At 44.1% G+C, this 12194-nt stretch overlaps 1 long non-coding RNA gene across 1 annotated transcript in view; it reads right to left on the bottom strand.

The window, feature by feature from the left end:
- Window positions 1-542: 542 nt before the first annotated feature.
- LOC124858377 overlaps window positions 543-12194 on the bottom strand; it is a 39087-nt gene continuing 27435 nt past the window's right edge. Inside the window, exons 2-3 of the long non-coding RNA XR_007035818.1 lie at window positions 745-1035; window positions 543-670 (exon numbers count right to left, since the gene is read on the bottom strand). This is a non-coding gene — a long non-coding RNA (uncharacterized LOC124858377). The remainder of the gene's footprint in view (window positions 671-744; window positions 1036-12194) is intronic.

Raw genomic sequence — 12194 nt, 5'->3', positions numbered from 1 at the left:
ACATTATCCGTCTAGAAAGGGTTACAAAGCCATTTCCAAGGCACAGTGATAACCACTAAATACAAATGTAGAAAACTCCGAACCATGGTGCACTTTCCCAGGAGTGAGCTTACTCCCAGAAAACATAGATGATTCATCCAGGAAATCACAAAGAAAAAACAAACAAACAGAACAACAGCTAAAGCACTGCAGGCCTCACTAGGCTCAGTTAAGGTCAGTGTTCATGATTCAACAATAAGAAAGAGAACTGGCAAAAACTGCCTCTATAGAAGAGTTCCAACATGAAAAACACAGCTGACCTAAAAGAACATAAAATAACCCATCTCACATTCGCTAGAAGCAACTTTATGATCCATGAGACTTATGAAACAAAATGTGCATGTTGTTTGGGTAGGTGTTTTTTCCAGTAATAAATTAAATACATTTTCAAAAAAGCATCTTGTATTTATTCAGGTTATCTTGGTTTAATATCAAAAATGTAATGATCAGAAATATTTAAGTTTGACAAAAAAGTAGAGGCAAAGTAATCTGGGATGTGTCATGTTTATTATAATAATGATTCTGTTGCAGGTGACAATCATGGACACAGGATAACAGTTTGACAGATTTATTTAAAATCATTTGAGGAATTGTTTGTCTTCTGAGTTTCCAGTGTGGCTCTGACTGGACACTGAGGAGGAAAGTGATTATTAATTGAGCAGAGGGTAATAAAGAATTGATGAGAAGAAAGAAACAAGATCTTACAGTTGATTTTGTATGAGGACATCCTGGTGTTGGTGTTTGGTGGTTTGAAGATCCACAGTCTCTGTTTCCTCGTCTGCAGGAGGAGGCGTGCAGTGGAGCAGATGGCGTTGGAGGGTAAACGGGCAGGGGAGAGTGACGTCAGTGGCCAAGTGATGGAAGCAACAATCTTCCAGGAGCAGGATCTGAGGAGCAGCGAGGAGAGTAACAATGATGGACTCAGGAGGACATTCTTTCTCCTATCTGGGGAGCGAGGAAACTGTAAGGAACTCCAGCACTAGCATGGGCTGGATCCTGGAAGGAGAAAAGACAGACTTAGGTTTGGGCTGGAGCAAGGAGACTAAGAAAAAGAAATGTAGGCCTGATTACCACGATGAGTGAGCTAACAATCTAGCATCTGCCTCAGGGGAGCACTTCCTCTTTAAGCTCCCTCTGATTAGTCTTGATGAGCTGCAGCTGCTGAACCACACCTGCCAGTCACATGTTAAATCGTTGTACGCTGGGCTTATAGTGCATATGACAATACTAATATTACCTAATGCTAAGCAAGCTAGCATTAGGTAGTGTTATCTTACCCTCACGCATCGTTTTGCTTGTACTTCTCTATCTCTCTCCTGTACTTTTCCAGAGTGCCTCGTCTTGCCGTCCGCAGCCTTCTCTAGCTCTTCTTTCACTTAGAGTCTGACAAAAGCTATAGATGAAGCAGCAGGTCCTCTATTATTGTTGTGTTTGTGTCACTACAAATCACATCATGACATTTTCAGACTGTGGGGCCGTCTTGCTGTTGACAATCCCGCTCAAATTAACATGGTACTCAATTGTAATAGAAAACAAACCAAACCGTGCAGAGGAGAACTGACCCGAGATGAACCATGTTGGGAAGGTACTAATGGAAAACAGGGATTAGTTTACTACTGCATATAACGTTTGCAGGTAGGTCAAAAACTTTCTTTTTGACTATATCTTCTTCACAGTGTTTTTCTTTGAAAAACTGTAAAATCTACAGTAATCTACAAATAACACTGACATATTTAATACTTTCTTATTCAATTTGAAAAAGCTGACTCCTTACTTTTTCCAGGATAAACAGCAGAAAAATAGAGTTTGACCCAGACTTAAGTTTCATAAAGAGTGCTTTTTTAACTAAAGTTAAGGTCAGTGAAACTCTGAGATTATTGACTTTTTACAGAGGGAATGCTGAACAGACTGAGGCCAGAGAGACATGCTTAACGAAAAAAAAAAAAATCTGACTTAGCTAAGCTTCTAACCGTGTGGGCCGACAGAAAACTGGCTTAGAAACGGCCCAGAGGCCTTGAAGAGAGTGTGTTTTTGGGCAGCTTCACAGCCAGGATGCGAACAGAATAACAACTCAACACCCACAGCTTGCCAAAGGGGGACAAACAAAAAACAAACCTGTAAGGTGGACAGCGAGAGAAACAGAGAGAGTGAGTTCAGTGCAGGCTTGAAACAAACAAAGCAATGCAGCAAAGACACTGAGTCAGAGAGAAACAGCATTGATTCAAAAAAGAGGGACAAATCTTTAAAATCAGGCTGTGCGTTTGTGATCGGAGAAAGGCGATCAATAATTAACAGGAAGTTCACTAGTTTCTTTCAGGGATCGGGAAGATGTGGTTAATGTCAACAATCACTTAGCTGTGAAGGTGGGCTTGGTTGAACTTCTTACCGCAATTAGACCACAACCAGCTTACGAATTACGAGTTTTACGAATGTCTGTTTGGCAATACGATAAACAGTTGTTGAAATTGTCTTTAAAAGACCGACCGACTGGCCAACAAACCGTTAGTTAGTTATTTAGTTAGTTAGTCAATTACAGGTCTTGCTGCCTCTAACAGGTTTTCCTGTTAGAGCATTCTCTTGTATTTAACCCATCTTCCCATCATTTCTGACCAGCTTCTCTGTTCCTGCTAAAGACAAGCTGTTACACAGCATGATGGTGCTTTCACCATGTTTAACAGTGAGGGTGCTGTACTCAGGGTAAACTGTAGTGTTTTTCACCACACATGAACATACAGGCCTATTATGGGACTTCAATAGTTTTCTTCCTGCCACTCTTTCTTAAAAGACAGATTTTTGGAGTGGCCTCTTGACAGATTCTATCACCTCAGTTGTGGATTTCTGCAGCTCAACCAGAGTCACCATGAACCTTTCACCTGTTTTTCTGATTATTGCTGTCCTTTGGAAGGCCATTGCTAATTTTAAGGTTGTGCAACACTCTTTAGTTTTCAAAATGATGGATTGAAAAGTGCTCCATGAGATTAAAACTTGGGACATTGTTGTATAACCTAATTGTGCTTGAAACTTCTTCACAGTTTTGTCCCTGCCTTGTTTGTTGTGTTCCTTGGTCTTCATAATGCTGCTTGTTCACTAATGTTCTCTAACAAACTTGTGAGGCCATCACAGGGAAGCTATATTTAGACTCAATATTAATTACATTTATATCCTACAAAATAATTTATTGTGCATTTTTAACTCAGATCAACTATTAAATTATCCATACACTTCTCTTTGGGTTCCAGTCTCTACTGTATTGGGCTGAAACAGATAATCAGTGATCCCAGAACCTCAAGGTAATTTAAAATCTTTCTGCATAGATATACCTCATACTCGTCGTACTCGTCGTCTTCTGCTTATCCGGGACCGGGTCACAGGGGCAGCAGACTCAGCAGAGACGCCTAGATGTCCCTCTCTCCAGACACCTCCTCCAGTTCCTCCAGGGGGAGCCCAAGGCGTTCCCAGGCCAGCCGAGAGACATAGTCCCTCCAGCGTGTCCTGGGCCGTCCCCTGGGCCTCCTCCCGGTGGGACGTGCCTGGAACACCTCCCGAGGAAGGCGTCCAGGAGGCATCCGGTAAAGATGCCCGAGCCACCTCAACTGGCTCCTCTCGATGTGGAGGAGCAGCGGCTCTACTCCGAGCCCCTCCCGGATGGCCGAGCTCCTCACCCTATCTCTAAGGGAGTGCCCGGCTACCCTACGGAGGAAGCTCATTTCAGCCGCTTGTATCCGGGATCTCGTTCTTTCGGTCATGACCCAAAGTTCATGGCCATAGGTGAGGGTAGGAACGTAGACCAACCGGTAAATTGAGAGCTTTGCTTTTCGGCTCAGCTCTCTCTTCACCACAACGGACCGGCACAGCGCCCCCATTACTGTGGCAGCCGCACCGATCCGTCTGTCGATCTCCCGCTCCATTCTTCCCTCACTCGTGAACAAGACCCCGAGATACTTAAACTCCTCCACTTGAGGCAGGAACTCCCCTCTACAAGCCACCCTTTTCCGGTCGAGTACCATGGCCTCGGACTTGGAGGAGGTAATCCTCATCCCAGCCGCTTCACACTCGGCAGCGAACCGCCACAGCGCATGCTGTAGGTCTTGGCTAGAGGGGGCCAGCAGGACCACGTCATCCACAAAAGAAGAGACGAAATCCACTGGTCCCCAAACCAGACCCCCTCCGGCCCTTGGCTGCGTCTAGAAATCCTGTCCATAAAAGTTATGAACAGGACCAGTGACAAATGGCAGCCCTGCCGGAGTCCAACATGCACCGGGAACAGGTCCGACTTAGTGCCGGCAATGCGGACCAAACTCCTGCTCCGCTCATACAGGGACCGGATGGCCCCTAATAAAGGGCCCCCGATTCCATACTCCTGGAGCACCCCCCACAGGGCATCACGAGGGACACAGTCGAATGCCTTCTCCAGGTCCACAAAACACATGTGAACTGGTTGGGCAAACTCCCATGAACCCTCGAGCACCCTGTAGAGGGTATAGAGCTGGTCCAGTGTTCCACGGCCGGGACGAAAACCACACTGCTCCTCCTGAAGCCGAGGTTCGACTATCGGTCGGACTCTCCTCTCCAATACCCTGGCGTAGGCCTTACCAGGGAGGCTAAGGAGTGTGATCCCCCTGTAGTTGGAACACACCCTCCCCCATTCTGCCAGTCCAGAGGCACTGTCCCCGACCGCCATGCAATGTTGAAGAGGCATGTCAACCATGACAGCCCTACAACATCCAAAGATTTGAGGTACTCAGGGCGGATCTCATCCACCCCCGAAGCTTTGCCACCACGAAGCTTTTTAACCACCTCGGTGACTTCAGCCTGGGTGATGAAAGAGTCCAACCCCGAGTCCCCAGCCTCTATAGATATACCAAAAAGGGTTTATTATAAAAATGTTGTCTTGCATCATTCTTTGTACATTTCTGTTAGCATAACTGGCATAGAAAATGCAGTTGTAACTTAAATGTATTCCTCAAGCAACAAGGGACTCTTGACTTTTAAGTACAGGACTTGTAGGTTTGTTTTAATTATCCATAAAAGGCAGAAAGATGGGACAAAATATTCCAACTTGCATAAACTAGTTCATAACACAGTTCTTCACCATGCTTGTATTATTCTTGTAAATTTGTTTTTGAGTTGAGGAATCAAAGCTGCACACAGCATGCCTTTTACAAAATATGAAGGCCAGTTGAGTAGTTGTGCAATTGTGTTCCTTGCATGTAATAAAAGTTCTTTCAGCAAACCCACTTCACAGGGCTCCTTGGATACCAGCTCTATTTGAAGGACAGAGAACGGCAGTGAGCCAATGGTGGGAAGCAAGAACCCATCCCCTGTTGTGTTCCAAAAATGTTGGTCCTTGTCAAGTTACTTGTATACTCATGCAGAATAATGCCATTTCAGAAACATTTAGACACCCTTTTTTATTGTATTCAAAATATACCTTCCTTCACCACCAGTGAATGACTTGTTGTGGTTAATTATCTTAGTCTGTTGCTATTTGTTTTCTGAGGTGTGTTGTAAAGAGAATAAGACCTTGTTTCTCTAAACAGGTTCTTGGCCTAATATATTTTCTCTACATGTCCTTGAGATGCACCCTAGACTCTGACTGAAAGACTTCTTCTCTTCACCTCCCACTGCTTCTAGGTGTCTCTCCGTGCTCTGATGGGTTTTATTGGCTGTGGTTCAGATGTGGAGGATGCCAGTATGACTCTCAATGTTATGCTCAATAAAGAGATAACAGATCCATAAAGATGGATCAGTTATCTCTTTTCCATCTCACTTAAAAGTCAGAATTCAGTCAGTATAAAAGCATTACTAAGAGCAGATCAAGTATGATTTAGGTTACAGAAATAAGTTAAGGAGTTAGGTCTTTTAATAATGGTTATAAAATAATTATTAAGTGCATGATATCCCATCACTAACTACATTTTCAACAGACACCAGAAAATTATTACTTAAAAGTAGTCAATGTTAAATTAATGTGCAGTCAGTAATTTAAAAGCATAGAAAGCTAAGAAACATATGCCATGTCAATATCAAATTAAAGTATATTTTACCTACATGCTCCTTTCTTAGCAGCAATCCTTGCCCATTTTGTCAGGTCATTCTCCCATTTATTGAAAGATAAAGGTCCAGCTTGAAACATATTATTCCATTTAAAGTTTGAATGTTGATATCCTCATGTTTTTTTAATCTTATTTTGCTACAGGCACTATTTGTTTACATGTAAGAATGCTGATCCAAACAGAATTCACACAAAATATCATCATAACAAGGTGGAAACGGGATGTCTCAGATAAAACGGGAAAGTTGGCAACTCCTTTTCTTAATGGAGAGAACGGAGCAAAGGTTGGCTTGAGTTAAGGTCAGCCAGCCTTACCCTCAACTTGATGTGCTTGCCTGAGCTGTTCATTGTGTTACAATTATAAGCATGATAAAAGATTTGCTACTAACTCAGCTAACCAACTCAGTTTTTGAATTTCCACTGTTTTAAAAAATACCTGGTAGTGACACAGTCGAATGCTTTCTCCAGGTCCACAAAACACATGTGGACCGGTTGGGCAAACTCCCATGAACCCTCGAGTACCCTGTAGAAGGTATAGAGCTGGTCCAGTGTTCCACGGCCGGGACCACACTGCTCCTCCTGAAGCCGGGGTTCGACTATCGGCCGGACTCTCCTCTCCAATACCCTGGCGTAGGCCTTACCAGGGAGGCTGAGGAGTGTGATCCCCTGTAGTTGGAACACACCCTCCGGTCACCCTTCTTATGTAGGGGGACCACCACCCCAGTCTGCCAATGCAAAGGCACTGTCCCTGTCCGCCACGCAGTGTTGAATAGGCGTGTCAACCATGACAGCCTCACAACATCCAAAGACTTGAGGTACTCAGGGAGGATCTCATCCAACCCCGAAGCCCTGCCACTGCGGAGCTTTTTAACCATCTCGGTGACTTCAGCCCGGGTGATGAAAGAGTCCAACCCCAAGTCCCCAACCTCTGTTTCCACCAGGGATTGCGTGATGGCAGGATTGAGGAGATCCCCAAAGTACTCCTTCCACTGCACGATAATGTCCCCAGGCGAGGTCAGCAGCTCCCCACCCCCACTGTAAACAGTGTTGGCTAAGCACTACTTCCCCCTCCTGAGGCGTCGGACGGTTTGCCAGAATCGCTTTGGGGCCAACCGGTAGTCCTTCTCCATGGCCTCACCGAACTCCTCCCAGGTCCTGGTTTTTGCCTCTGCCACCGCCCGGGCCGCGGCACGCTTGGCCCCACGGTACCCGTCAGCCGCCTCAGGAGTCCCACAAGCCAACCACAGCCGATAGGACTCCTTCTTCAGCTTACTGCCAGTGTCCACTACCGGGTTTGGGGATTGCCGTCGCGACAGGCACCACAGACCTTACGGCCGCAGCTACGGCGGCAGCATCGACAATAGATGCAGAGAAGATGGTCCACTCGGACTCTATGTCTCCGACATCCCTCGGAATCTGGTCAAAGCTCTCCCGGAGGTGAGAATTGAATACATCCCTGGCCAAGGGGTCCGCCAGACGTTCCCAGCAGACCCTCACTATACGCTTGGGCCTGCCAAGTCTGTCCGGCTTTCTCCTCCCCGGGCGGATCCAACTCACCATCAGGTGGTGCTCAGTGGACAGCTCAGCCCCTCTCTTCACCCGAGTGTCCAAAACATGCGGCCGAAGGTCTGATGATACGACAACAAAGTCGATCATTGACCTCCTACCTAGGGTATCCTGGTGCCAAGTGCACTGATGGACAGCCTTATGTTTGAACATGGTGTTCATTATGGACAATCCGTGACTAGCACAGAAGTCCAATAACAAAACATCGCTCTGGTTCAGATCGGGGAGGCCATTCCTCCCGATCATGCCTCTCCAGGTGTCACTGTCGTTTCCCACGTGGGCGTTGAAGTCCCCCAGCAGAATAATGGAGTCCCCAGGAATGGCACTATCCAGCACCCCCGACAGGGACGCCAAGAAGGCCGGGTACTCCGCACTACCACTCGGCCCGTAGGCTGAAATGATAGTCAGAGACCTCTCCCCAACCCGAAGGCGCAGGGATGCGACCCTCTCATCCACTGGGGTAAACCCCAACACGAGACGGCAGATCTGGGAGGCGACCAGCAAACCCACTCCAGCCCGCCGCCTCTCCCCATGGGCCACTCCAGAGTAAAAGAGAGTCCAGCCCCTCTCAAGGAGATGGGTTCCAGAGCCCACGCTGTGCGTGGAGGCGAGCCCGACTATTTCTAGTTGGTCGTGGCAGATGACCGCTCACACCGTGCCTGGTTCTGCTGGAGGTTTTTTCCTGTTAAAAGGGAGTTTTTCTTCTCCACTGTCGCTACATGCATGCTCAGTATGAGGGATTGCTGCAATGTCAACGCCAGTGACACTGTCTCTACATGCTCATCCAGGAGGAGTGAATGCTACAAGTCTCTGACTCGATGCAATCTGCTGGGTTTCCTTAGGTAGAAAAACTTTTTATCCAATTTGAATTAATAACTGAATCTGACTGCACTGTTCAATGGTTAGGATTAATTGGAATGTATGTACCTGACTTTTGTGAAGTGCAGTGAGACATGTGTTGTGAATTGGTGCTATATAAATAAACTGAATTGAATTGTATTACTACCAAGCAAAACACTGTTAAATGTACTTTTTGTTGGGACCCACAGCCATGGATACAACGTGAAAGGCCAGTACAGACTTTCCTGGAACTTTCAAAATAAATTGCATTAACCTACTTCCGGCACAGCCAGGAAACGGGGTAACTAAGGACTTCCTGTGACGTCACTGTCCAAATAAAAGCACCGCTCTTGCTACATCCTGCCTCTTCCACACGGCCTCCAGAGGGACCGGATAGGGGGGACAGCGCGCTAATGTCTCTTTGCTGGCAAAAAGACATAAACTCTAAAAACTTGATCCAAGGGTGTCATACGATCATCGGTCATATGCACAAAGCTAAGCCTACAGAAGCAAGCTGTGTTCCAGAGAGTTCCCTGCAGAGACGCTGTCTCTACAAAGCAGAGTGGAGCAGTTTCCCAGTCTGAAAGGAGGACAACAGAGGCCGCCGTTGGTTGGCGGACAGAACGAGCCGTCTTTCATCCACAGCTACGGAGGTTAGCTGGAAACTAACCCTTTGTTCACAAAGCTTTCTTCAAACGTCGTTGTCGCCCGGACAACTCCTCCTCAACACAATTCAAACGAGGTTAGATTTGGGCAGAGTAATAGAGAGATATTTGGGATGAAATGATCTAAACGTTTTTCATTTTATGAAGTTTGGTTTTGTTTGTGTTGAACTCTGCTATCTTAGTGCTAGCAGGCTATCTGCTCAGCACGTGCTCAGTTTGTGTTTGTGTGTTTTTAAAGTTAAGACAAACTTTATGTAAAGGGTGATTTTAACACAGAAGATCGGCCATAACGTGCCGTCCGCGCTCATGCATTTGAACCCTTTTATTAATGGTATTTTAAAGGTGTGTGTCTGATTGTGGTGCTAAGCTATCAGCTTCTTTGTTAGCTTTAACTGCTAACGGCTTAGGACACGTGCTTGCCTGCTAAAGAATATTTACCCAGAAAGGTTAGTTTTCAACCTAGTAAATAATAGTTCCTAAACATTCTTTTACTAAATCTGATAACTCAGTAAACACCATTAAGCCCAATTTCTCCAGAAAGATTTGGCTCTTTTCCAAAATACTTCACTAAATATTTTACAATCCCCTTAATAATATTTCTTTAAATATTATTTTAATAAATAAAGGCAGCCAATGAGACACCGTTCAGAATTAGTCATCCAGAAGGTTGGTTTTATTCAGAAGATCATTCTTAAAACATTATTTTATTAAAATAATATTTTATCTGATCTTGCATTGTGAAGGGTTGTCTAAAGGTATGCTGGTTATTGCCTAAGTTGGTTCCAAGACTAACTTAACTTCATTTCCAGATTTGTCAAGATAATCCTTGGTTCTCAAACATAAACATTGCATGGTAATGTTACATCACTCTTTTGGTCATGATTTTCAACCATCTTTAATCAACTTGTTTATATTGTACATAACCTGTTAGTCTTCCCTATTCTTTAATTCTACTTGGTAGTTAGTTGGATTGTTTTAGCATAGTAAAGAGTTTTTTGATTGAAATATGTTTGACTTTGAGTTGACTTATTTTTGTTAATACATTCTTGTATTTTAAGAAATTGTGTGGATTCATTCCATATATGTGCAGAGTTTTGCTGTTCAATAATGTCAAAGCTTGGCTCACACCTTTCTATTTTCTCCTAATACCCCCGCCTTATTGGACTGGTATTCACAGGATAACTCTATAACAAATATCATTTGATAAAATATTAAAATATTAATATTAAATATTAAATAATATTCTCAGATTCATAATCACAACATTTTCTTCTTACAGAAACTTTGGCCTCCATTTGGGAAGCTTTTGTTGTTAAAATTCTCTAAAAGAGAAGCGTAGAAATAAGCAACTTTTCCAGTTATTTACAGTTGCTCTGATGCAGATTGCCAATAAAAACACTGAGTGAGGCAGTATAGAGAATAGCATGTTGTAATTATGAATCTGAGAATATTATTTAATATTTAATATAAATATTATAATATTTTATCAAATAATATTTCGGTCTGTTAAGGGTTGTCCTGTGAATACCAGCCCAGTAAGGCAATGGTATTAGGACAAAATAGAAAGGTGTGAGCCAAGCTCTGACATTATTGAACAGCATAAACTCTGCACACACACAGAATTAATTCACACAATTTCTTAAAATACAAGAATTTATTAACAAAAATAAGTCAACTCAAAGTCAAACATTTTTCAATCAAAAAACTCTTTACTATGCTAAAACAATCCAACTAACTACCAATCAGAATTAAAGAATAACGGAGACTAATGGGCTATGTACAATATAAGCAAGTTGATTAAAGATGATTGAGAACCATGACCAAAGGAGTGATGCAACATTACCATGCAATGTTTATGTTTGAGAACCAAGGATTATCTTGAAGAATCTGGAAATGAAGTTAAGTTAGTCTTGGAACTAACCTAGACAATAATCAGCAAGTGTTAGAGAATTTAAGTACACCCTTTCATCAAACTTTTTGACAGGTGGGCGGGACCTCCGGTGAGGACGGGACTTCTGGTAGGGGCCATGTGGGCGCCATGTGGTTGCCATGTGGGCAGGAGGTCACGTGGTCAAGTAGGTGGTGTGTCCAAGGGGGCGTAACCGTGGATGCTGATTGGTTGTCGTCATTAGGGGCGATACCTTAAATGAGTCAATTAAAACACAGGGGTGTGTTTGTTATAAATAGAACAAGACAAATATGGTATTATCGGAAACTGTTTGGCATCAGCACCAATTAAAAATAGAGGGGTGTGTTTGTAAGCATCGTTAAACCTTGAATAACCCAATGAAAACAATAGGGCGTGCTTTAGTGTTTACTTTAAATACAGAGATAAAACTCTGCACTTTACATGCAGCATTCGTTGGAAAAAAGAACACCCATTCAACAATGGCTAGAGTTAAGAGAGTTTATCGTCAAGCGGAGGAGAAACGCAACGCGTGCCAAGATGATGATGATGAACAAGCAACTGCATCATATACTTCCTCAACGGAGGTACCTATCGGAATTCCCGTCATGACATACTCTACCGATGATGAGGATCCAACATCAACTTCAACAACCATGGTTGAAAATCAGACCTCGGGTCGGCCAAGAGGTATGTCAGTTCTGTGCGAAACCCCAGTGACCGTCTACCAGTATTCATCCCGTGAATTGAATGCTCCTAAGAAATCAACATACTACATCTGCAGGGTACAAAGACCCCCGTTCGACACTCTGCAGGAAGAATGGTCTTTGGAGCCATATGGCCTGGTTGGCAGCTGGGGTTATATTTTCATGTATGAAATAGGAGAGCTTTGCCTGTATCAATTGGATCAAGATGAGGTATTTAATGGATCACTGGCTCTGTGTACACTCACCCACAGCGACTGGGCTGTGTTAAAGCTTGCAATCCCGCACCTTAATGATAGCCCTGAAACAGTCTCAAGGCAGGAGAGGGAGGAAGAAGAAGAAGAAAATGAACTGTCTCCTCGACCTGTAAAACGGGCGAGAATGTTTCATATACCATCCGATGTTGAAATAGCTGAGAG

The sequence above is a fragment of the Girardinichthys multiradiatus genome, chromosome 21 (assembly GCF_021462225.1).
Source record: "Girardinichthys multiradiatus isolate DD_20200921_A chromosome 21, DD_fGirMul_XY1, whole genome shotgun sequence".
NCBI lineage: Eukaryota > Metazoa > Chordata > Actinopteri > Cyprinodontiformes > Goodeidae > Girardinichthys > Girardinichthys multiradiatus.
The sequence above is the reverse complement of the archived record's forward strand: the minus strand, read 5'-3'. Positions and strand labels throughout refer to the sequence as shown.